The sequence below is a fragment of the Malurus melanocephalus genome, unplaced genomic scaffold (assembly GCF_030028575.1).
Source record: "Malurus melanocephalus ecotype Western Australia unplaced genomic scaffold, MMel_1.1 scaffold_23, whole genome shotgun sequence".
NCBI lineage: Eukaryota > Metazoa > Chordata > Aves > Passeriformes > Maluridae > Malurus > Malurus melanocephalus.
Window position 1 is genome coordinate 2,418,287 of NW_026623255.1, and position 26,473 is coordinate 2,444,759.

Here is a 26,473-nt window from a genome sequence, read left to right on the forward strand (position 1 = left end):
TGGCTGGTAACAAAGCATGCAGTAGCAAAATTCTTGCCTGCTAACCCCCCGGAAAGTATAAGCAGCCAAAAAAAAATTAGCACCAGCACTGCATCATGCAGCTCAACAGATCCTTCCACATTGGGAGGGCAGGTGTCCCACGCACCCACACTGCCACACACCTCACAGGATGTGTGAACAGCTACTGGCCCTGTCAGCAGTGGCTTATCCCATACAGCAGCCCTTCCAGCACGGGAGACGCGTGTTTTGGTGCACTGATGGATGCGTGTGTAGCCATGTGTCAAATCTGCCAGCATGCTGAGTGCTGGAAACAAATGGCACTTTCAGAGCAGCGCATCTGGGTCACTGCCTGCTCTCGCTGTGCTGTGAGGACTGGGGGGAAGAAGAGTGCAGCAGGGAGAAGCAGGCTGAACATTTGAGGAGCTGTGCTGGCAGGTATTATCTAGGCCACTGTTTATAAACAAGATACCCTCACCCTGGAACAGCAAAAGAGGATTTTTGGTACCATAAGGGTAAGTGTTTTGCATCCCTATGTGATGAGGTGACACTGGTTTATTTTCTCCCTGAGCTCAGTTTTGCAGGTGTAACCAGAATAACAAACCCACATTCAACGTCCCTCCCACTTCGAGTAAAATAGACTGTAAATCACTGAGAAATAGCACACAGAAAGTACTCACAAGCTCCCCTTTTCAGTGCTGTAACTAGTTTGGRCTCGTGCATTTAGGAAATGTCACATTTGATTTTTGACCTAGAATCAAGTTCACTGCGCCTCGCTGAAACACAAGACGCGCCATTCATGCGGCGCCTGGAGCGCAGCCTCCAGCTGCAGAATGTGGGTTACCAGAAGCAGGAGACATCTGAGAAGGAGCATTCAGAGCAGCACGTGTGCCACTTTCAGCCGGGAACGCATTTGATTATGAACTCTACAAAATGTATGAATGGTACAGGCTGACGGTACAATCCCTGGAAGTACATATCCATAACAATCCTATGGGAAAAAGAGGGATGCGCGCCTGAGAGCCACAAAGAGACGAGACTTTTCTTTTCTCTTTCTTTTGAATGTGCAAGCCAGCTAATTAATTTCCCCTCCAAAAAACATTTGCACAATCTGGGAGCTGCTGCAAGGACCAGTTGTGAAGATTTCAACAGTAAACACCATCACCAGCAGCTAATCAATAATGTGTTTTAAACCCAAACTGTACGTGACAAAAACATCAAGTTCATTTCTGTCGCCTGTATTTTACATCCAATAGCAAATTGTCAACAGAGTTTGGGATCACGACAGTCCCACAAAGCCAGTGGTACTGCAGCTGGACAGTCTGTGCAGAAATGCCACCTGGCATGTCAAGATGCCCTGCTCACCACGCACTGCATCCACTGCTTACTCCACTTCTGCAGACACAGAGCTACAACAAGCACTTTGAAGCACCTCGTGCAGGGAAAGGTATCAAGAAAAGGAATTTTTGACCTTGCCATACACATATCTGGGGAGTGAAAACAGCAGCCTTCACAAGCAGAGGGACACATTTAAAAAAAGRACAAAAAGTAAGAGAGAGCTTGGCTCCCCATAAACACGTGTTTTATCAACTGCCTGAACACCAAAGCGCTTCCCTTTTCCGGACAGACACCTCTGGGTCACATCTTTCAGCTCTGTCAAAATTTCAACAGCTCATTGGCTTCCATTTCATGTGAAGAGGGGGAAGGGACGTGGACTGAGCATCAGAYAGTCAAATGCAGAAATAGATTTAAATGGAAACTGAAAATATTCTCCCAAAGAGAGGGCTTCCTGTACCAGGACTATGTAAAAGGAAGAAAAWAAAAAGCTGCAGAGTGACAGGTGCATATCATACAAGTGGGACCACTTATGTCCATAGAATTTCCACTGCATGAACAGTAAGAGAAGACATTTCCCTCCTGGACAAGTTCTTTCTCACTCCAGGATTCACCGTGGAGCAATTACAAGCTTCCTAAAAGCCCTACAAAGCTTTCAAGGCTTGCAGTAGTTACAGCTTCTGACCCAGACTCACTGCAACCATTAGCAGAGAGCAGAGCAGCACGAAACGTTGCATCCAAGTTGAAGGTTTAAATACTGATGTGTGGGGACTTCAGCAAGTCCTGCCTAATTGCCTCAGTGGTTCTTTTGATATCAATGTTGTAAAAAATTAACACTGAAACAGGCCTGTTTATGAAGGCTGCCTCCTTTACTCCATAAACAGAACAGTGTTGCCCTGCAAGTGTCAGGCTTACCTCTCTTTTTGGGGGAAGTGCCAGCATCAGCACGTACAAAGGAACAAGGGTATACAAAGCATTTTGTAGGCTGGGAATAAAACCCTGTTTGTAGGATTCACAGAAAGAATTTATGTTAACAGAGCAAGCTATTTATAGCAACTCTCCATAGAAATGAACTGTCTCTTGGTTCCTGTCCTTGTGAAATGCAGCTTTTTAACCAGAGAAACCCTCTCTTTACTCTAAAAGCTGGGTGGGTGAAGMGGGGCATGGGGAAAGGGAAGCCAGTCCCTGACATACACCCTGCTGGCTCCAGTGACACTGAGATAAGGTCTTCCTGTGCTGTGTCACAAAAGGGGACTCATGGYCTGAGCCCAGTGAGTCACAGCAGCCTCCCCCAGCCCCCTCAGCCAGACAGGGGCRGTGAGAGCTGCCTGTGCCATGGCTTATTGCTCACAGCTCTGAGCTGTGCCTGTCCTTGCTCATGGACACACAGGATCAAGGAGGACTGCWCTTTACCCAGCTCCTCAATGTTTAATTACAGGCTGTTAGGCAGCATTAATCCAAGTATACCTAAGGAAGATTACAGTTCCTTGAAAGAGTACAGGGACAAAACAGGATGGAGAGAAACCGGTCTCTCCTCAGCCAGCCCTTCAGAAGATCCCAAACCAGAGCACATGTACATGTACTCACATTTCATGCAYTTCTGAAATCTAAATATACATACTTTAATTCTGATCACACACAGCCAGCCAGCTAGAAACTCATGTTCCTGTATACACACCTCATCAGGTTAACAAAATCATYGCACCAAGTCTCACCTATTTGTTACAAATGACCCAGATCCACAGTCTGCTTACTATGCAAGCTTAATTAATTATTTCTGCCAGTTTGCTCAGACAAGAAGCTGAGCAAATTGCAGGCACATGACTGCACCCTCAGCAAGTTTGTTGACACCAAGCTGTGGGGTGCAGTGGACACACTGGAGGGAAGGGATGCCATCCAGAGGGACCTYGGCAGGTTTGAGAGGTGGGACTGTGCAAACCTGATGGAATTCCACAAGGYCAAGTACAAGGTCCTTCCTGCATCTGGGTTGGGGCARTCCCAAACACAAACASAGGCTGGGCAGAGAAGGGATGGAGAGCAGCCCTGAGGAGAAGGATGTGGGGGTGTTGGTGGATGAGAAGCTCAGCATGACCCAGCAGTTTGCACTCACAGCCCAGGAAGCCAACTCAGKCCTGGGCTCACCAAAAGCAGCGTGGCCACAGGGGAGGGAGGGGATTGTTCCYCTCTGCTCTGCTCTGGTCAGACCTCACCTGGAGTGCTGTGGCCACCTCTGAGGACCCCAACATGAGAGGCATGCAGGGAGTGAGTCCAGAGGAGGGAAACGAGGATGGTCAGAGTCCTGGAGCACCTCTGCTATGAAGACAGACTGAGAGAGCTGGGGTTGTTCAGCCTGGAGAAGAGAAGGCTCCAGGGAGACCTTAGAGCAGCCTTCCGGTACCTAAAGGGGGTCTACAAGTGAGCTGGAGAGGGACTTTCTACAAAGGCACRTAGTGACAGGACAAAGGGGAGTGGCTTTAAACTGAGAGTAGGCTTTAATGAGACTTCAGGAAGAAATTCTTTACTCAGAGGTGGTGAGGCACTGGAACAGGTTGCCCAGAGAAGTTGTGGATGCCCCATSCCATGAAGTGTTGAAGGTCAGGCTGGATGTGGCTCTGGGCAACTTGGTCTAGCAGAAGGTGTCACTGCCCTTGACAGGGAGGTTGAAACTAAATGATCCCTTCCAACCCAAACCATTCTATGATTCTATAAAAACAAGAACCTGTTTTGGAAAAAAAAAAAAAAAAAAAAAAAAAAAAAAAGCAAAATGGAACAGATTTGCTGCTTCAAAGTACAAAAGTAGTAGATTCATAAATCAGAAACTAAAACATGCACATGCAGACAAAACCGTATTTTTTTAAGTACTTCCATAAATAAGATGCAATTGATTTCTACATCCTTATCAGTAAGAGTTCTGTTGTTGGGCTTTTATATCTCAAGATCAGTGCTACCTGGCCAATAAACTATACCCTGGTGTTCAGAGATTACAGTTTAGATTGAGTTAGAAAAGAAGAAAATAATGAAGAAAGTATTTCTGACCTACAAAAAAATTTTTATATTTTGGCAAAAGCATTATTTCAGACAAAAATCACCTCACTCTTCTCAGATGAGACTCTACATATCCTCACTGTCCCCTGCCCTTCACAAACTTCAGACAGAACGCAGGATCTCACTGGATACTTTTGTCTCTAAATCTCATCCATCAACAGCTCTGCAATAAAACGCCTCATAGATGGTTCCCTCACACTGCTTCCTTTCAGTATCTCACACTGACACTCTGTTGGTTTATAAAAAGCCGTATCTTAAATCTAATGATTGTACCAATAATTCTAAATTAGACTAATGGGAACTTGGAACTGAAAATAAAGCTCTAAAAGCTATAGGGTATACATATATCATGAGACTTCATTAAACTATAAATCTGTTGATTACAATCTTATTTTGTAAAGACAGAATTATCTTAAGCCAATTTGTTGCCCAACATAATAGCATTTGGTGTCTATAATGAAAATTAGATTATATCAGGGTAAGTTTGTTTATAATTTTAGATTAGAAGAATTAGACACACTGAAGTGTTCCCATAGATGAAATAATGAAATGCAATACATTTTCCTTTCATTTCCATGACACAGTATTTGGTACTCTCTGAGTACTTGCTTGACGGTACTAGAAATATTGTTTGAAAAGAGAAAATTCTCCTTSTTGTATTTCAGAGAGTTCAATTAAGCTGATACATGCCATCACCAATGGTAAAGGTGTATTTTCCAAAAGAAATTGGAAGTGCTGATGAAGATAAACCCTGAGTTGTCTCTAACTCTTAGATGCAGAGGCTGCTCTGCTGCAATTCCTCATTTTCCTGAGTCTTTGAGACAAGGGGGTTTAATACCAATCACTCCAAAATGTTTTGGTTTAAATTATGGAACAGTGGTGGCTGAGCCACACAGGAGTGTGAGTGTGAGCAGGAGATTCAGAGGGTGGCTGGGTCACCCCCGAAGGCCTSTCTTGAACCCCAGCCCAGAGGGAAAAGCAGATAGCACACAAAGTTTTTACCCCCTTGCACTCAACAGAAGTAGGAAGGTACACACACTAAAATGTGATATTTTCCTGCTGGCAACTCAGAGTCCTTCAGACTTACAGATCACTGACTCAGAGACTGCACCAACTTATTCATTGATGACTGACCAAATCACAAACTTCTATGTGACAAACATCATGAAATCTCCTACAAGGTCTTTTCACCTCCCCCATCTTCCTTCACAGCGATGTCTGCGTGATCTGGTTGTGCTCATATCGTCACTAGCTCTTGCTCGTGGTGGCACTCAGCTTCCTTTGGGAGGAAATGAATGAGATTTGCTCTGCCTCAAGCCATGGTTTCTACACATGGGCTCTTTGGGAGGACTGTGGGGAGATGAAGTGATGGTGGTGTGCAGCCAAAGCTGCTTTTAAGCTTTTGCTCTGCCCTGCTCAGCCCTTCCATAATGACTCAGTTTCTTTGCAGTGGTTGGAAATCAACAGCAAWATAAGAAAGTTTTCCTTCTGGCACCTGGTATTTTTAATTCTGTCTGTCCAGGGTCATAGTCAAGGGAGGAAAGGGAAGGGATCCCACATACTTCAGTTATTTATTTAGGTTYGCTGCAAATATTCAGAGGTCTCAATTGCCCTGCTACCCGGACGGTAAATAGCAGCAGTGACGCACTCCAAGAAAGTATCCCCCAAGCCTACTCCGAACAACAAAAATAACTTCTGCCAGCACCAACTGTCATATGTCAAAACTCAACGCTATTCTTGGAGCAGATGCAGGCTCGGGAATTTTTCTTTCTTGCCTTTTTTTTTTTTTTTTAAGTGAAGTAATTTCAAACCAGTCCAACCAACACATGTGATGTGTGTGATGGTTTTGGCAGCCGCTAATTTTCTAAATGATAATTACTGGCAGTTTATCAGCCTTAACAGTTTGAGACAGGCAGTTTGACAATGTTAGCGGACGCTGCTGAACCAAAATACAGTTCCCACGGGCTCTCTCGCACACTTTTTCCTTCCTGCTGGTTRAAGAATTTCAAGTGCTCAGTTATGATCTGGCAAATCCTTACCCTGGCCCTGCACTGCTCCTCAGAGCACTGCCAGCAGCCCTCTATTAAATCTCCACAGCATACTCCATTAAAAAAAAAAGATAATTTTTACAATGTATTAATTGTACCCCCTCTGACACATGACTGCGAATAGCTCTGGCAAACAACTGCACCTCGATGAATAAAAAGTTTGTTTGCCCAAAGAGTAATGGCAGTTGCTTGGCACTGAAGATGAATACAGCAAAGCTCCAGCTGACACATCTCACACAGACAGCCCTATCTGGTCTACTGTACTTGTCCACATATACAACACACAGCAAAACTTGCTTGAAGCTTTGGATTTAAAAGATCAAGATTTCTGGACAAAGCAAAGTGTCAGCCTCTTTGGACTCCGAATTTATCTATTAGCCCTTTGCCAGTGAAGGGACTTCACAAATGAACTTTGACAAGTTCTACTTTTTCCTCTAGATGCAAACTTTAAAAAAAAATAAAAGGGTAGCTTTTATACTTTTTTTTTTTTAAACCTGAAAACTGATCTTCCATGTTGCATTAAAAAGCTGTAACTCTAGAATTGCGCGAATTGAGAAAGTTAAATCACAGGTACTAAATCTCTGGAATATCAGAATGCCATACCCACTTCAACCAAATTTTCAGTGCTCCTGATGTTTTTTTCTTCTTCTAAGCCCACTTCATGCCATTAAGGGTCTACATGATGCAAACAGGCATCARCTATGTGTGGCTTTCCTCTCTTACAGGTTTTTACACCCTCTGTCCTGCAGAATTTCTAATGATAATTTCTCTGGGCCAGAAATTAAACAAGTTTAGTCACAGAGAAGAAATATGCTTTTTGTCATCATTCTGCATCCAGAACTCATCATTCTCACTGACAGGGATTTTATGGAGTAGGAWCTTCACAAGGAGAAAGCAAGATGCTTTACATCAAAAGGATCAACACCACTAAGGACTCCTAGTGTGGGAGCTTTGCATTTTTCTGCTCATCCTTCCAATTTTCAATGGGAAAATTCCCACTCATTTCCATAGAAGCAGGCTCCTTCAGACAGGGAAAAAMCAAAAAGCATGTACAACTGCTTCCTACTGTCAGTAAAATGGAAGCTCCTTTTCARGGAGCAGCAGAATCCACCACAGAAAAACACAAGTATTCTCTCCTAACATGAGGTATGACACCTTAGTGAAAATATACTGCAGGCTTTTGGAAAGATAAAAGAGACAAATAATCCATTTAACCTTTTTGTTTGAAAAACCTCAGATAGGAATGGGAACCTTTCATTTAAACTTTACACTACCAYAGTGGCCTGAATCCTGAGGCAAAGCAAACACCTGAAAGAGAGAGAGCTCAAAACTCTGAACATAAGCAAACCCCTGAATATAAAAGAAAAATAAACCCAGGTGCTTCTCCAGATGCCCCCCTTGATTYCCTCTCTTCCAGGGAGCTGCTCACCAGTGCTGGAGCCAGACAGAGCACCCAGAGCAGGTCCATGCCCAGCTGGGGAATGCCCCTYGCCCATCAGCACCACTGCTCAGAGCATGGCTGATGTACGAGATGAAAGCAGGACCTGTGGTCCCATGCACACYCCTGGCACAGGTCCCAGGCAGCTCAGCCTCAGCCTCTTCTCCCCACCTACAGCTCCCCAGAGGGGAGAGACTCATTTTGCTGAAGGGTGGTTAGAAAAAGCATGCAAAGCATCATCTTTGTCTAGTTACAAAAGCCCAAACTGTGGRAGGCAGGTTGATAGCAGATCAAACATTCATCTCTTGTAGGAAATTTATTTTAAGAGGAAATCTTTAACTGTGGAGAAAGAGGTGTGGGGTAAAAAGCTGCTTCCTTTTGCTGAGGAGTGGCAGAAGGAAGTCCTTTACCGAAGGGAAAGAAATGTAATTTCAGTGAACCTCAGTGCCAGGCGATGCTGCCCAGTTACTGGAGGAAATTTTCAGGACAGTGAAGAAGGTCAGGAGTGGGCATGGGGAAGAAGTTATCTCCACAAAAAAATCCCCCRCCAACGCTCCTCCCTCTCACAGTGGCACAAGCACCTTGGCACTGGTAGAGTCTGCTCTACAAYGTGCACAGTGCCCACTTGGTGGGGAGCAGGGCAGGGTGGCACCGCTGGCAGCAGGTGTGAAAACCAAAAGGCCAAAAATGTATATGGGTTTGAGTTCTGGAAATACCAAAGCGAGTTTGTTCTTTGGTTGAAGGGGGGGGACTTTCCACAGAGCTCCTCCACTGCTGCACACCTCGTAGCCAAGGCTCCAGCAGCTGTGCCTCAGAATATCTGTATGTGCATGTGCCCTGGACAGTCCTATGGCAGAAACTCATCCAGCAAGAGTACCCAGTCTCTGGTCAGGCAATACAGGGACACAGAGCCCCACAGGCCGGTGCAAGAGCTTTGACAAGCCCAAAGATGGACTTAAAGCATCACCTGCTTCATGCCACCCTTTTCTTCCAGCTGAGTACTTATTGCAGCCACAAAGCCACTCCTCCCTTCTTCAGCAGAGTAAGTGATTTCTGAGGAGAAGCAGTTGGTAAATCYCTTTGGTCTCCATCCCTCTGGAGGGGTGAATGCTGATGCAAGCTGTGCCAGCTGCAAGTCCCCTGTGCAAACACAAGTGACGGGTGTTAGCATGGCTTCTCACCTTATTTTTCTGCGGAGGCAGGTGACTGCATGAGGGTTTGAGAGGAAGCCTGTGCTGCTTCGGAGGCAGAGCCTGGTTTCACTTTCTGTTCCATTCTCCAGGCTTCTGAGCAATGACTAGGGAGAAATTCACATCAGGGTAGTAAAAAGCAAATGAAAAATTCTGTGGCTTCCCTTTAACTTGTGAACTCTTCTCTCTCATCTCTCTTTTTTCACATGCAAAGACTGTTAGGAGCTTTCTCAGCTGTGACAAACTGAAGTTTGGTGACTGTTGTTAAAATATTTAGGGGAAAATCCCAGAAATGGYGTTTAGGAAACTGGCTTTTAAATCCTATCCAATGCAAGTTTAAATCCTTAAGGGCCGCCTTGACTTTAGCTCTACAACTTTCACAAGGTAGCCAACAACATTTTGAGTAATTGCCTGTTCCTTCAACTTTGTGTTTTTACTTCCATGAAAAAGAACATAGCAAAATAACTAGAACATGCTTCTTATTTAAATAGAGTAAGAGAAAGCCWGTGGTGTGCACAAGCAACTGAGCACGTTGGATTTAAAATATTTTGCACTGATATTTCTGAATGCAATCTCCATTAGAAACACACATCCAAACAGCTAAWCACAACTGCAAGCAGCCATTAGATCAATGCATGCATGTAAAAGACAAGATTGCTTTACTTGAAGCCTGATATACAGGGGTGACCACACGACTCTCAAACTGTGAAACATCTGTGCCAGTCTGAATTCTCTTTCCCTTTAAGCTTATCTCCTTGCAGCTCTCAGTAGCTGTGATTAGTCATGTGTTCTTAGGAAAGGAAGATAACTTGGTAACAGCACTGTAGCAGCAAGGTCAGTGGATTCATTTATTTGCTTCTGCGGTCACTCTCCATGTTCCTCAAAACCCCAAAAGAACATCCTCCACCTTCAGCATGTTCAACAGAGCATTCAAAGCAAAGTCAGGTCATACTGTAGTGCTGTTTCAGGGGGGATTTCTACTGACACCAAAATCCCACTGGAAGCACCTAAGCATCTCATTGTTCCTAACAGAAAAGTGTCCCAAAAAGACAAATACTCTACCTAAAGAATCTAGTGGTCCAGCCCTCCAAACCAATACTGGAAAAGAGCAAATAATTAGGGTTTCACAAACATCCTTTTCCTCATGTGTACCTGAGATAMTAGAAGCTCAAGGCTTCAGTGCGACGATTAAAACCACAACAACCCCAAAACTATTCACTCTATATATCCTGGGGAAACAGCACCTGCATAATTTAAAATTGCTGGTCTAATGCTTCTTTAAAACCTGAAATGGAAAAATTATCTCCTAATCCTAATAAAATCCCACATAAGAAGTAGGACTCTACTCCAAGCTACTGAAGTATACTCTGTCTAGAAAGTACTTCAAGGTCTATGCAAACACGGAGTTGAACATTATACAAAACAGTTCTAAAAGAGTAAAAGAAGTCAGTTTTCTAAATGACAATTGCTATTTAAAAAAAGTGATTAGTTATCCCAGGCATACAACTTGGCATTTGAATGAAGCTGGATTTTTCCAGGCAGTTTCCTTAAATAATCCCAAAAAGCASAAGTCATTTTGTGACAACACTGCCTTTGGGTGCCCCAGAAACAGCTGAGATCAAAATCATACACATTCTTATTTCTTAGAAAGCCTAGGATGTAGAGAAGTAGATGGGGAAGAATGAAATCTTAAAAGCCCATCTGAACATCCCATGAGACATACATTTGTGCAGTCAGAGTAAGAGCTTAATTTGCTCTCAGATTAATCCCACACTGTATGGGTCCCTACCAAAGCCCAAGCTGGCAAACCTTGCAATGCATTTCTCAAGGATGGGACGGTGATGCAGGGCACTTCACACCAAASAACCCTTTTCCTTCACACCTGAGCAGGACCTTCTTGAACAGAATTGGAAAAGCATAATTGTGCAGAAGGAAAGCCAGAGATATAAAACAATTATCCCTTTTTCCTCAAGGCCACGATTCTCAAGATAGCTACTGTTATTGCACCATCAGTTATAAGACTCTACACAGAAGGTWAATGACAGCCACCTTCCTTCACACTTACTAGTGAGAACCGTTCCACAGAATCAGACAATATTTATTATTTATTCACCAGYTTCTTTTTACAGTTGAAAAATCAGTATTAACTCCTACCTGCAGCTCTGTCTTCACACAGCCCTGTCTGTAAACAGTCACCCTCATTCTCTTCWGCAATTAAATTATGTTCTAGCAGGAAATTAGGAAACTGCTCTGATTTCCATCACCTCTTGCTCTGCAGTCACTCCAGAACACAGATATATGATTAATTCAGATATTGACCATGTGCCATGAGATCAGAGCTTTTATTCCAGTGGTTCCTCTYTGCCTTTACCCGCTTCCACATCCACCACGATGTGCAGCTGCCATGACTTGCTCACYAGTCAGTGGCACAGGATGTGTAGGATGGCAGCTCTACAGAAATGAGCTCTGACACGCTTCTCATTTTCTTCAGTAAAATGAACATCAGTGACTGCAGTGGAACATTTGCCCACGGTTTGCACCATGGACATTACAACACAAGTCCCCTTTAGGACTTTCTGCAGGAAATAAGTCATCTGCAATGGGGAAGTCACATGCCTCCATCTGAAACAGTGCCACAGTCAGGCCAGGGGATAGCCAAGAGGCGATTCTGCACAAACAACTGTGGGGGAAGGGGACAGGTTAGTGCTTGGAAAGGGTGACTGTGACACCTGAGAGACCAGTGTCTCACCTGAGCACAGAACAGCTACAGCAGATGGCACCACACAGGATAAACCATCTTTAGGCYCAAGGCAGCATTACCCAGAATATTATTACTCTAACACACCAGTTGGATTCCACAGGATGGAACATACCAATGGCAGCTTCAACTTATCAGTTAATACAAGCCCATGAAAAATCTTGCTCACATTCAGTTCTACTGAATTATGTGATGCCATATTATTATTTTCAGGTAGGGGCAAGACCTTGGTTACTGTAACATCTCTGTGTCCAGCATTCGCTTAGAAGTACTACAGGATACTAATCAATTACACATTCACCAGAAATTGGTTAATGATGAAGAGACTCACATAATACAGGCAGTCATTTATTTTCAAGATGGAAAAGAAGGAATCTTCTCATAAATAATTTTTTGGATTCTTTTGTTGCTTTTTTTTTTTACTTACTCTGATTATTGGATACTGATCGGTGAATCTCTATGAAACTTTCATTGCACTTAATAGCAGACAAGTAAATGGAAAAAGGCATTCATGATTGGATGTTTTAAGGAAAAAATGTATTAGAATGCATCAATATCAAAGCAAAGAACAGTGGCAGAATTGGACTGGCTTTATATTTGCTTCCTTTTTCCTATTCCAAATGAGGCTAGGAAACAGGAGACTTGCAGAACCTTCTTTGGCTGCTAATTCATGCAGGAATAAAAATGGAACACTATCTGGGAAGAAAAACCTGACCAGCTGTACTTCTTTTGGATTATGGAAGGCACAGGACATGAGAAAAATGCTAATTCTTGATAAACATAAACAACATGACACTCAGCATGACAGAGAAGCTTAATCCCCTGCAGCCCTTGTGCAGACCATGGTGATCCAGGCTCTCCCCCTGCAGTCCATGGAGATCTGTGGCACAGCAGAGATCCACCCGAGCTCCTGAAGGGCCCCACACCAGGGCARGTGGAAACACAAGGGAGCCTGTGACCCTGTGGAAGCCCACATTGGAACAGCTTTACTGGCAGGACTTGTGACCCAATGGCAGACCCATCCTGGAGCAGCCTGTTCCTGAAGGGTCCACCTCATGGAAGCAACCTGCAACTGAAGCAGTGCAGAACTGCAGCCYGTAGGATGGATACACTTTGGAGAAGTTCATGGAGGAAGGACATCTCCTGAGGGGGGAAGAGATCCCACACTGGAGCAGATGAAGAGTATGGGGAGTCCTCCCTCTGAGGAGAAAGGAGTGGTAAAAACAGTGTGTGATGAACTGACTGCAGCTGCCATTCTCCATCCCCTTGCACTGCTGGGGGGAGGCAGTAGAGAAAACCAGGAGTAAAGTTAAACCTAGARAGAAGAAAGGGGTGGGGGAAAGGTTTCAAGATTTAGTTTATATTGTTCATTATACTACCCTCATTTGATGGGTAACATTAAACTAACTTCCCCTAAATAATTGCTTTGCTTGTACCTAGTGAGAGATCTCTCCCTTTCCTTCTCTTGCCCCATAGATGTTTCATTATATTCTTTATCTCCAGTCCAGCTGAAGAGGGGAGTTATAAGGTGGCTTGGTGGGCACCCAGCATCCAGCAAGGATCAACCCACCACAGTTCATTATTCATCAGTAACATCAGATCTGTCAGAAAGAAGCACATAGCTGTGATTCTGCGTGGTTTATCTATTTGAAAGAATTAGGTCTCTGAAGTATTGCTTTCATTGAAAAGACCTTCCTGACTTGGCAATCTGAGGTATTTGGAGACTGTGTCAGTAATTCAAATACACAAATCAGGCCATTTCCTTCCTTATACCAGCTGWCCAAAAGGTGTCGTGAAAGGGATGCTCGCTTTTTCTGAAAACATCAAGCACTACAGAGTAGACATGCAGATATTTTGTATAGGGTGCATGCATGAAAGAGAAACAGGAAGGTAAGAGGAGGAAAGCAGATAGATTTGGGATTCAAGAGAGCTCTCCAAATAAAGCCAGTAAAGCTAGTTTTTATGGATATAGAAGAAGTTAACCCCCTCCTTTGGTGTGCATTACAGCAGCATAGTAAAGCCTGACTTGAGATCATGTCCTTGCCAGTTTTCCCAGACAACACAAAGATGTTAAAAATAATAATTAAAAAAATCAGATGAATTCAGCAGGTGAAGGGGAAGCAGTACTCCCCAGGCCTCAGACATGCTGAACTCACAACCTCATTTCAGTCGGGATGAAGGCAGCTCATCCCTTTGCTCTTTGGCTCACAAGAGAGACATGCAGAAAACAAGAGTCACCCTCCCTGAGCCCCGATGAGGGGACTCAGGTGGCTGCCTCAAGAGTGAAGCTTTTGGGATCTAGAAAATTTACAACAGCCACCTCTGATGCAACTCAGGTGATATAAATTATTTATGGGCTCTTACATGAGATGAGAAGTCATGGGGGAAAGAAAACAGTTTTCAAAACTGACAAGATTTGGGAGTTTCTTAGTGAAAATCACCTCACCCTCACTTTGACAAATTAAGCAGAAAAGGAATTAAAAGAATGAACATCAGCAGTGCAGTTTCTGGAATTAGAAATCAAGACTTGCCCAGTTCTCAGGCCTTAAAGTCTTAATTCAAACTTCAGGCAGAATATTTTGTGCATCTCTCCTAAGAGCCATTRTAATTAAGTCATGACTACAGGAAAGCAGATGATGAAATCTTTATATATTATGTATGCACACACACACAGGAATTTCTTGAAAATAAATCTCAAATTTTAAGTGAAGTAAGCATGAGAAATTATGCTAAAAAGCAGAGAAGAAGTTGATCTGGACTGAGGTAATTTCTATTTGTCTTGATCCACAGGGAAAATAGAGATRTTCAGTGGAGCAGAAGTTTTTGACGGAATTCCTTGCTGGGATGTACAACGGGGCAAACCAAAGAGAAGMTAAAGGGAAGCAGAAGCCCTGCAGCTCCTCTGTGGGTCTGCATTTTCCTGCTGGGCCAGGAGCAGGCGTGGCAGGTTCAGGAGGCAGCCAGGCTGGCAGCCATGGGGTCCCAGTCCCAGACGTGCTCACTGCTGTGCTGAGGTTCCTGGAGCTTGTGATGTGGAGCAGGACAGGGCTCCTGCTGTGGAAAGAACCTCAGGCATGAAAACTGGTGAGCTGGAGACCTAACCAKTTAAGACTTATATCCTTCAGTGTGCAAAGAACAAGCTGTAAAACAGCAAAAATTCGGATCACCTTATGGGCAGGACTACCAGCTCAGCATAAAAATTACTGTTTCAGCCTGCTAGTGGGTATTCAATCCATGGTCATTGGTCATCAGCTCATCCCCCTCGTGGCACTAACCTTTTCCAAAGTGATAATGCGGAAAAAAATATTCTCATGGCATTGTGCAACTTTGGTGTYTACACAAAGCTCTTCCTTTGGCCATAAAAGATGTCTATCAGGTTATTTTGTTTTTTAGGCTACATAAAATACCTAACATTCAAACTGACACACCTTCTCTGAAAAGCTTTAGTTTGGAGCACTGACAAAGTGAAAAGTTTCCTATTTTGCAAGTACTGCCTTGCCAAGCTCTCACACAAATCAAGCAGCATAGTAGGAATGACTAATGAATAAATCTTACAAAAAAGGGATGTAAAAGGATGTTTACAGATTTCCACATAGATGTGGTCTATTATGAAGCTATAACTTCCTATCTATTGAGTGTTTACTAGAAAGGCTGATTATTAAGATAAAGTCTTTTGTGGACAGGAAATGATCCAAGAAAAATTAAACAGATACAGCAATTCACCACCAAAATGGGAGGAAACACTTTAAATGCTAAATAACTAAAAGCTTACATGGTAATAGAATACTGTTTAGAATTAAGACTGAAGATTTGTTTCAGACATGGACTTCCTCAAAACCTTATATGAGATTTTATCCAGCCCTCTTTTACTTGATCAGATGCCTATAGATTCCAAGGGTAATTTGACAGATTAATAACTACAGGATTAGATATATGTTTAATGAAACAAAAAAACTGCATTGTGTGATAGGTATATTTTAAAGGCCTATACAGTTTAAGCACAAATCATGGGATATCTACAGATGCATCTGCACTTAAAAAAAAATAAATTACACCCCCGTACATGAACAGAGAACTTACAGGAAATAATATGCAGTAATATTTCAACCTCAGGCTTACCTCCAATGGTCAAAGCACTACTTTATTCTTTCATGTACAATTTCATGAAGTTGCTTTGTTACAAACAGACAACTCTGAACTTGGGGAAGAAAGACATAATCCATCAAGATTACATATTTAAAATTTCAATATCTGTTTCATGAATTACAGCCTTATCTACATTTTTTGAATGGAGAATGATACGTTACATGTGGCAATTTTAATCTCAATTCCACAGGAAAGGCACTTCCCATCTGCAGCTGAGCTCTCGGTGCACACCCAAAGGCTTCATTCAAAATCTGCTCTTCAGCAGCCAGCACTAGCACGGCACATGTAGCCATGCGACTRGCAAACACAAAGAGCTGCTAACTAGTCATGATAAAGAGAAACCAGTGCGTGAAAGGGACTGAAAATGGTTCCATGCAGCCAATGGCACGCTGCTTTTACAGAAGCACTCTGAAAGAATACCACAGAAGGGCCTTTTTGCCAAAGAATTGCACTGTCAATGACTGGTTCCAATCCCRCTAATTAGGGTCTTTCCATTAACTTCAGCAAGTTCCCTATCAATCTCSAGATTTTTGTTATTAAAATAGGACGACAAACAATCTAGGCTCAGTTTACAGCTGAGGCTGGCAGTTTATCAGCGCTCGTCACAGGAGGGTTTACAGCCCTCAGTGCTGTGAAGAAAGCTCCATGGAGGAGGGGAGTATCGCTGCTTCTGAGCTGGATAAAGAATCACAGAATAGTTAGGGCTGGAAAGGACCTCTGGAGATCACCCAGTACATGGCGGGGTCACCAACAGCAGGTGACACAGGAATGTGTGCAGGTGACACAGGAATGTGTGCAGAAAGGTTTTCAGCATYTCCAGAGAGGGACACTCCACAATCTCCATGGGCAGCCTGCTCCAGTGCTCTACCACCCTCAACGCAAAGAAGCTCTTCCTCGTGTTGATGTGGAGCTTCTTGTGTTTTAGTTTATGACCACAACATATGAAGCAGTTGCTAATGGTACTTTTATTTTTGGCTCCTGTCATGTTCATATGAATATACATTCATCATATGAGCATTATGTATTATGTATTATTACACAAAAAACACATATTTTGGCCAAAGCTAAAAAATAATTTTAAAAATATGTAGAAAAATTATTTTTCATTAACAATCRTTTGAAAAGGCATCAGAATACTTTGTGGAAAGAAAAAAAAAAAGGAAGAGGTTAATTCTTGCTTCCCTCCTTGCTTTATCACTCCAGAGCTAAGTGGTGTTTAGTTTTTGGCTTCTTTACCACAGCAAAGGTGGGATTCCTTTATGSATTCACCAAGACACATGTCAGCTTGACACATTCCCAAGGAATGAAATTTGTGTTATCTGTTTCTATTGAGAAAAGTAATTTAAAAATRATTTTAAAATTGGGGCTTGATTTTAGTTACTGACACTGTGAAACAGTGAACACTAAACCAAGCTAAGTCTCTAGTTACTTTTGGACTATTTTGAAACAGAWTCAGTCTTAAAGTTACACATCACCAGAGAACAACAGCAGCTCAAGTGAGTGATTAAATCCTGAATCTGCATATTGTAAACACTGATAGATGAAGGTTTATCTAGGAATTTTAAATGTCATGGCCGTTTGGAATTGAACTGAACATATATACAAAGAAAACTACAATCTTTACCCAGATTAATCAGGAAATGTTGTTTGCCATGAGGGAAGACAATGGCCTCTTCAAACCAACCCYCTGTCCTAAAATGCAGATTGCACCAACATGACTACAAGGTACRTGTTTAACGCAAACTTCTGTGCAGATGGAAACATAATCTGTGTAGCCCAAATTTCACAAACCTTGGGCCAGAAGTGTCATGTTAGGCTCCCAAATGCTGTGTAATATCTTGTGTCAGCTTGTGAACTTCTACTAGAAGGCTTGTATCGAGTGTTAGCTCTCCACAATCATATTTTTGTCCTGTGTTAYAACTGCAGGAGAACCCAGAGTTACTTCAGACAAAGGGCTGAGCTTTTACACGGCAGTTGCTGCTCAGAAACCCACAAGCTTCAAGTACAAACCCCAACTTATTCCACACTTCTTGTTTTCTCTTAATGACTCATTTCTCTGAAGCAGCTCCTGCTCCCCACACTCATTTAACGGCYGCAATACTAAATAAGGATCATGTTGAAATTACCTTTAAAAACTTTTTGTAAGCAATTTTTTTTTCTTGCATGCATGCACTGATGGCAAATATCTTTTAAGTTAATTTCCCCGTTGGAAGCAGCCAAAAGGATGAAACTACTCATTAGAACACACAGAAAGAAAGCAATAATCCAAAGCTCCATGCATGCTTATCAGAAAACTTTGAATTGCTCTTCATCTCACTGGTCAAATTTAGAAAGAAAATTATATTRCCTCATTATAACTCAGATCACAAACCAGCTATTTAAAAGTACTTTAAAAATGAGGTTTAAGAGTCATATAAAAGATAGTTAAACTAAAGAGGGAACCAAAATTTAAAAAAAAAAAAAAGATAGAAATCCCAAAGGTTTTAATTAAATGGCTGAAGTGTTAATTTTTAGAATGAAACAGAAAAACAGCTAGAAACATTAATAAGAATATCGCTGAATTAAAATTTACAYGTCAACAACATAAAAACAGCACAGTTTTCCCCCAATAAGAAGCAAATCAAATTCATCCACTAAAAAAACTACTATACACAGCATTCAAAACTCACGATTGTTTATACCCCACAAAAATGGGGCAATCTAGGATCATCCTGTCAAAGAAAATGTCTCTGAAGCTCACAGAATGACAGAATATATTGAACTGGAAAGGACCCACAAGGATCATCATGTCCAAACTGTGGCATTTTGCATGCAAGCAGCCCCAGCTTGGGTTGCAGAAGGTCAAGGTTGCATTCTCAGGCTTAGAGAGAAAACTAGAAAAGCAAACCAAAACAGTGAACTACTAGAGGTCAGATTCAATTAAGGGAAACCCTCCTGACTTGTGCAGTGAAATCTCATCAACCCCCCAGACAACATTATTACATCTCCATTGACTGGTGAAGAAGTGAACAAAACTTAAATTCAATTTGGTCAAATGTAGCTCTGATTAGTGCTGATTGTGTGGAACAGACACATTAAATTGCCAAATTGCTTCAGTAGCCAAGATGATACCAGCTTTGTTACAGCTGCCAGGGACAGATGTAGTGACAGCAGAGACCTTCAGCAAACACCTGAGTTTGGTGGAAAAACACTGTTTCCCTTCTATCTGAGCCACAAATTTGGTCCGAAGAAATTCACAGGACAGAAGCTGACGCTGACACAGAGGGGCTGACTGGAAGGAATACTGGAGGCTGAGCTCCCCATCTTGCTGTTCAATGTCCTATTGTGAACCAGTAGATAAAAGGAGTCAATTCTGACAAAGGGGCAAACGCTGGAGTTGAACTAGTCAGTGTTGCACTGTGTTGAGCGTTTTCCTTCACAGCTTCAGGGTTTYATCTCCAAATCCACCCTGCTATTCCAAGCTCCACCAGCACTTTGCACCTTGCACGTAGCAAGGTGAGCTTCCCTCTGCACCGAGATGCCAAATCCAAGCTCACAGCACTACATAACCACAAATTTTGGCTCCTATGGCCAACTAGCTTTGCAAGTTGTGAGATTTAAGGCTGCGGACAAAAGAGAAGCAGCAGGRGCTCATTCACCCATCTGTTTTAACACAGCTGCCTCCACTTCACTCAGGGCTGTCACACCAGAGGACCGCAGGCTTTCCCCCCCATTCCAGCCCGTCACACCTTCTGCACAGGACAAAAATGAGAAGAAATCTCTTCTGTGGCTCTGGCCGCACGCCTCAGCACCTGCTGAGCCAAGCCATAACCACTCACATCGTTTTAACAGGGTGAAAACCACAGGGCTGAGCCCAAGGCAAAAACCTTACAGCATGAGGAGTACATTAGTAAGCACATCACCAGAATCTCCCTAACAATTAGAAGTGCCAGAACACAGATTTTATTTATGCACCACGCACACTACAAAATCGAGTGAAGAAAAATTCTTAAATAAGCTGCCTGAGGCAACGTAGCTATTGTAATACTGTTTTAAGTATTATAAACCATTATGATACTTGTTTATAAAGTCTTCTGTTTCAAAAGTTTGAAGTGGTAGCTTTACACAAAATTTTCTTTCAGAAAGGGGAAATCTGGCAGTTCTGACCTGATTTTGCCGTTTACGTGGTGGCTGCAACAYTGAATATCCTGATGAAAGGAATCTCAGCTGAAGCCTATACCCTCTCATTTCTTCTTCTTAGGGCTTATTCTGCAGCACTTCAGAGAGCTCCAAGACATCACTGTGCCTCTACTCTACGAGAYACCAGAGAGATACAGCTGCTTCTTGGGATTTCAAAAATAATTAAAGGCAAGAGACAACAAAGGAAGGACGAAAGAAAGAAGAATGTGAAAGAGGCAACGYGAGCCGCTTGCAAACAAATACATGCACATTCAGGTCTGTTAAAAGGTGTACTTTTTTCARTTTGATACATTWATCTTTTCTACCAGGCTAATTTGCYGGAATTACTTCAGRGCATTTTTAYTGCAAGAAAATAACGTGGCTGAAGTTTATCCATTTTTGTTACGAATTTGCTACCTTTCAATATACTCCCAGAATTTAAAATCTTCCTATGTTTTTTAAAAATTGTGGCAGAGATAACGTCTGATCCAATTTAAAACCACAACTGAGTCTTTCCCGCATGTAGATGTATATTTGGCAGGACTAATTTTACAACCACTGTTTTAGCTGTTTGTGATTAGTGGCAGCTCAGAAGCTTCCCAAAGTGATAAGGAAAATACTACTGAACAAAAAAACAGCATCAGCAAACCTAACAAAATAAAAAAGGGAAAGATTATTTCTCTGTAGGAGGGGCTGCCATGACTTCCTGGAAGTCTAAAACCGCCTGTATTCCCTGTGCAGGAGCCAAAGAGGACTCGGATGGAGAGGTTTTACCCTCCCTGCACATCACTGCTTTAACCCAGCTTTAATCCCAGCAGGAGGTTAGGAAGTGCCCTCAGCCTGCTACACACAGATGTGTGGGGGAACAGAGCTACAGGCATGGAAATGAAGTCTCACACAGCCCATTGTAGCTCTCTTGTCCTGTCTTTCTGTATTCCACGGATAACAAACACCCCCAATTAAGGTGGAGGTTGCTTCTCCCCCAATGCCCTAGGTCTCCTCAAAGAGGWGAGCTCCAGGACCTCTGCACACTCCCTGTTACCCAGGTCCTGCTGAGCTGCAGCCAGGCAATGGCATTTCAGAGAACAAAACACTGAGGGAAACCCACAAACAGTCCTCTTTCCCCCATGGCACACCATAGACAAAGCCACTTCTTACAGGAATTGCCCATATTTCCTGTAAGAAAGCTGAGAGGAGTGTGACAGAYGACTGTCACCATTCCACCATCCTCCAGTCTGCTCCCCCAAAGCACAGGTACTTCTCAAGCATCGAGGTAGTGACAAACAGAAAGCAATGATGGTAGTTATGCTGGAGACAGAATAATTCCTGCAAATATACCACACTAATGATTAAATATATTAGCATAAACATGTATTATTTATGGATGAAATGCATAACTTATTACCACCACAGTCTAGAGCACTTGCAGTTTCCTAAGAGAGGGAAATGCTCATGAAGCACAAGTAGTTTGTCATTTTATCAACAGCTCTCAAACCTCCAAAAATACTTCTTAACTACATCCAGAAAAATTACAGACCACAGCCATGTTTGCCTTGTGATTACTTGAAAGCTAAATAAATCTTCTCTTTGAAGTGGAAACAAAGGTTTTGAAGGTTTTACTGAGTTTTTGGCCACAAATTTTATATATAAAAGCACCGATTTAAGCACTTATTATATCCCAACCAAGATAATTTTTGGACACACTCTGCTTACTTTTTGGATGGGTTTATATTTGATTCAATCACAGTAATTCTACAGCTCATATAATACTAAGAACTAGTCAGGGAAACAAAGAATATTGCAGATATTTCTATTTATAGATGACTGGTCTGCAGTTTGGTGATTTTGCAACAAGGAGTGGAAGACATAATTCTCTTCTTTTCAATACCACATGGTAGAAGCAATTAGAAACAGCCTCAAATTACATGAATTTCCTTTTCCTGATTTCACATACACTCCTATCTTAAGCCTTTAGATCACCCTCAAGCTCCCACTCTGAAAAACGAACACTACACTTACATCCCCAGTACCATCTTTGCCATCAGAGACTTCACTCACTACATATGTACCCTGCGGGTTTTTTTTTGAAAAATTACTTCAGGACCACAACAATCCTGAAGAAACACTGAGGCCAGGTTAACATCCCCTGTAGAAAAGTCTGTGTGAAGAGATGGTGCTTTGCAACATCTGGCAGCTGCAGAACCATCTGGGCAGCTTTGTTGTTGTTGAAGTCAAGGYGGGCATCTCTGAATACTGCAGACACTTAAGGAACTCAAACTCAAGAAGAAGACCCATTACAGAAGTTAAGCCACACTACAAGGAATAAATTTTACTATAAATTAGTAGTCTGCACGGTCAGACTGGRTAGGGCTCTGAGCATCCTGATCTAGTTGAAGATGTCTCCACTCTTTGCAGGGGTCAGACTAGGTGATATTTAAAAGACCCTTCCAACCCAAACTATTCTATGTTTCTATGAGAAATCAGTGGGCCAGGAACACAGGTCCATCTCTCTATACTCTGTTACATGCAGAACAGCACTGAGCTTTGCTATGTTGCTGGCAATCATGTCAGAAGGGCTATTAAATGTCACGAGTAAGATTTTATTACAGTCTAATTACAAAGCAGGCAAGAGAAGATTCATTGTCTCCTCTGTGTCTCATGTGGTATTAAAAACCTTTCCCAAAGCAACACAATCTGTTAAGTCAAAACCAGTTACTAGACTTGTTGTGCTACAGGTATGACCTAGGTGTAGCAACTCTGGCTTTTGTTTAATAAAGAGGGGGGAAAAAAGCAGCTGTGTGATGAYTCCAGCAGAAACAGAAGAAATGTATCAAACTGAATTCTGACATGCAAATTTAAAATCTCAAATCTTAATGGAAAAAAGTAGCAATTCACTTTTGGGGCTACCTGTAACTTCCCAACACATTGCACTTCATTGCTTAGGAAACCTTTGCGTCTGAGGACCTTTTGTGCTGAAGTTGTATGCCCTGAGTTCAGGCTGAGTGTTCTGAGGAGCTGCAGCCAAAACAACCCAGTCACTTCCAAGAATGTAGTTGGGCAAAAAAAGGAACCTTTTATTCTCAGAACACAGGGCATTGAAACTTGTCCCAGCATAAATTCTTTTCACTCCCCAACTTGTGAGTACTTGAACTAGGAATTCCAAAGCGGCTCTTCCACAGTGCTTTATCCACTGGTTTGTGTAAGTCAGGTGAAATAAAAATATCATCCTCACTACTCTTTTGCAAAATCTTCCCATTTAAAAGTAGATATAAGGGAATGGATAGGCAGTCTGCTAAATCAAGGACTTAAGACTTCTCAGTCATTTGATAAGCACAAGCTTCAACAGCACTTACTTGTACAAAATGATGATGTTGGGATATTTGATACTTCCATTTCACAGATGTTACTAAGTTCAACCAAAGCCCATTGAGTACTCTTATCAGATGAAGAGATATTTACTTGCAGGAGATGAAAGAATATTTAAACTTTTATCATGGTCCATTTAATTTTCTTGAGAAACTTTTATTTCTTCATATCAGAGATATGAAGTCCGTGTATAAAATATACTGTGTGCCACAGCAACTTCTCTTCCATTCAAAAAGGCTGACTCCCATTTTTAAAAAGCAGAATTAAACTGCAATCTCAGCTCAGCATTAATAGGGACAGCAAATATAGTACCCTAAGATAGAGTGCCTGTAACACACATAAYTTATCTGTACAGAACAAGCTGGCAGAGCAGTTACGTCTTTAGCAAACCAGACTCAATATGAAAAGGATTTACTTGCATGCAAGAACATTTGCAGTCTCTGTGCAGTTTTACTTTGAATAGATTTAACATTTAACTAGTTCAACCACATTAATCCGGGAGCTGTGGACTCCTGGAAAGTATTCATCATTYTTCATTCAGAACCAAAAATTACATTTGCGGCCACAAAAGGTGGAATTTCAAAGAACTGTATGCAAATTTTAAAACATCAGTATCTAAATAAATATGAAAACCTCCCAACTTCCTCAGGAAAAAAAAAAGTAAGATTCATAGCAAGGCTACACTTTTCCCATTTATATCAGAATAAGTTTTAAGCTTTAAAAGACAGAACTTGAAGCAGCTTTTTCTCAGATAGTAAAGGCCATCACTTTTGAAGTGTCCCAATTGCAAAGGCTAAATTGCAACATTAATGATGAAATACTCCAGTCAGAAGGACCTTTAGATTGAAAATTTAAATGAGAAACCAACTCAGTGCAGTTACTGATAATGCGAGTTAATTAAGAACATTTTTGAACATTTGTCCTATTTCCTCACTGTGATTTCCAGGTTTGCTAAAGAGTTTCCTATTGTGCTGCACATCACGCTCCAGGGTACGGCAATAGCTGCCCTTTATGCAACTCCTTTATTTGATATTTTGAATTTTACAGTTTATCTTGAGATAAAGGCGTAGAGAAATGGATTAAAGGAAAATATGTTTTACTGCCATTATGCTGCTTTCCTACCGGGGAAGGACAGATGGGTGTTTGTACAGTTAAATCCATCTCTGGTTGTCTCCCATTCCCGGGCACTATTCAGTGCCCTCCCCCCTCTGCTGCAGTCCACAGCCTTCCAAAAAAAACTCCACCAAAATGTAAAAACCCCCATTCCTTCCATATGTTAATCCAGGAAAGGAAAAGACTATGAAGCAACTGAGAACAAACATGAGAGCCCTACACTGGTACATCCCCCACTCCAAGCTAGCTAAAAATACACAAAAGTGTTCTGACATTTGCCATGTGTATGTATGGAGCAGCAGGCAGAGAGGCTGCCGTGTTTTCCTATCCTGAGCAATATTTAAAATGCCACAGCACCTGGCCCGCAGCTCTGGCTCAGGGAAGTATAACTTGCTCTTCACCTTGATGCAAATTTGTCCCTCTCACAAAGGGAGACTTGCACTACGGCTCCACCATCACTGTGGCCAACAAAATTCCCTTGGAAGCCAAAGCCTCCTCTCCACTTCAGCCGGATGCAAGAGATGATCCTGCCGTCTGCAGTGGGGTCTGATTTTTCAAAAATAGCTCATCCATTGGTTTGTGAAGCTGAGTCTGCATAACACTAAGTGTGTCTCCTATYAGTTTAATCACAGTCCCTGCCCCTGCAAACCACAACCCCAGAAAATCCAGCTTCTCTCCCATTCCCTGGCAAGCTGTCTTGTGGATGGCAGGAGAAAGGAGACTGCCTCCTGCTCTGCATGCAGAGAATCCTCCTCCCTCTCCAGTAGACAGCACTTCACCTGCYTGTCATTCTCTTCAATAACTTGGCTTGGAAAACTACAACACCTCGAGCAAGTCTCATCTGATCTGTGGGTCTGAACTTCGATGTTCTTTCACTGGCCAAATTTCTTCCCTCACACTTCAACAAAGCACCTTTCTCTTCTTCCTTTTTATTTTTATTTTTAAATTTTACTCTCCCAGACAGATACCAGAAAAATCCCTTGCATAGCAACTTCTCCTCTCAGTACCACACTCAATATGCATTCTTCCAAATAAAAATTCTCRTCTTTTATCCCACTGGTTGAGACTTCTGCTGCCAACTCTCCCAGCTCTCTTAATCAAGCATATTTGTCAATGAACTTGCAAGCACAGTGCATGTGCTCGATAAAGCAAAGATACGTGTARAAATCAGCTGCCAAACTCTTTTACAAAGTAAACAAGACATTAATCTGCCTCTTGCTTCCCTGTTCCCACTTCAGTCCCTCTCCAAACCCTTGTGTTCTCCTTCTGCCTGCAGCCACCTCCATGCCTACTGTTCTGAGCTGTTCTGCCCTCAGCTTGATTCAGCATTTCTGCATTTCAGCATCGTCACCTCCCTCCTACCATCCACATTCTTAGACTGGGACAATGCAAAAGCCATTATGCCACTCCTTAGAAATAACCCAGGTGAAACAAAAAAAGCTCTGGCCTGCCACATTCCAAGCAAAAGTATGTTCTGAAATACCAAAATGCATCTTACTGCATTTTATARTAACACAAGCAAGCAGCTTTCTGGTCAATGAGTGTAAAGTGCCTCTAGTTTTTTTTTTTTAAACTTCATTTGATTTCTTGGATTCAACATATTTATTACACAGAACTGTGGGTTTTCGCTCATTTCAAGGCTATGTTTTTGCTTTAGCATCCCCATTTCTGCCTTTTTCAGATGCTCTCCTGTCCTGGGTTTATTTTCAACAATCACTACCTCCACCCTTGAACCTTTCCACAACCTTTATTAAAAAAAGCCCCAAAAACCAAAAGACCAACAAAACCCCACCCATATTCTCTTCCTCACCTCACCCACGTTCCGACAGAACTCAGGCTCCCAGGTTTGTTTGTGATCTCCTGCCTGCCTGCTCTGCTC

At 42.3% G+C, this 26,473-nt stretch overlaps 1 protein-coding gene across 4 annotated transcripts in view; it reads right to left on the reverse strand.

The window, feature by feature from the left end:
- The window catches only part of FYN (FYN proto-oncogene, Src family tyrosine kinase), a 136,308-nt gene that overhangs the window by 87,705 nt on the left and 22,130 nt on the right, over nucleotides 1–26,473 (reverse strand). The window lies entirely within an intron of this gene.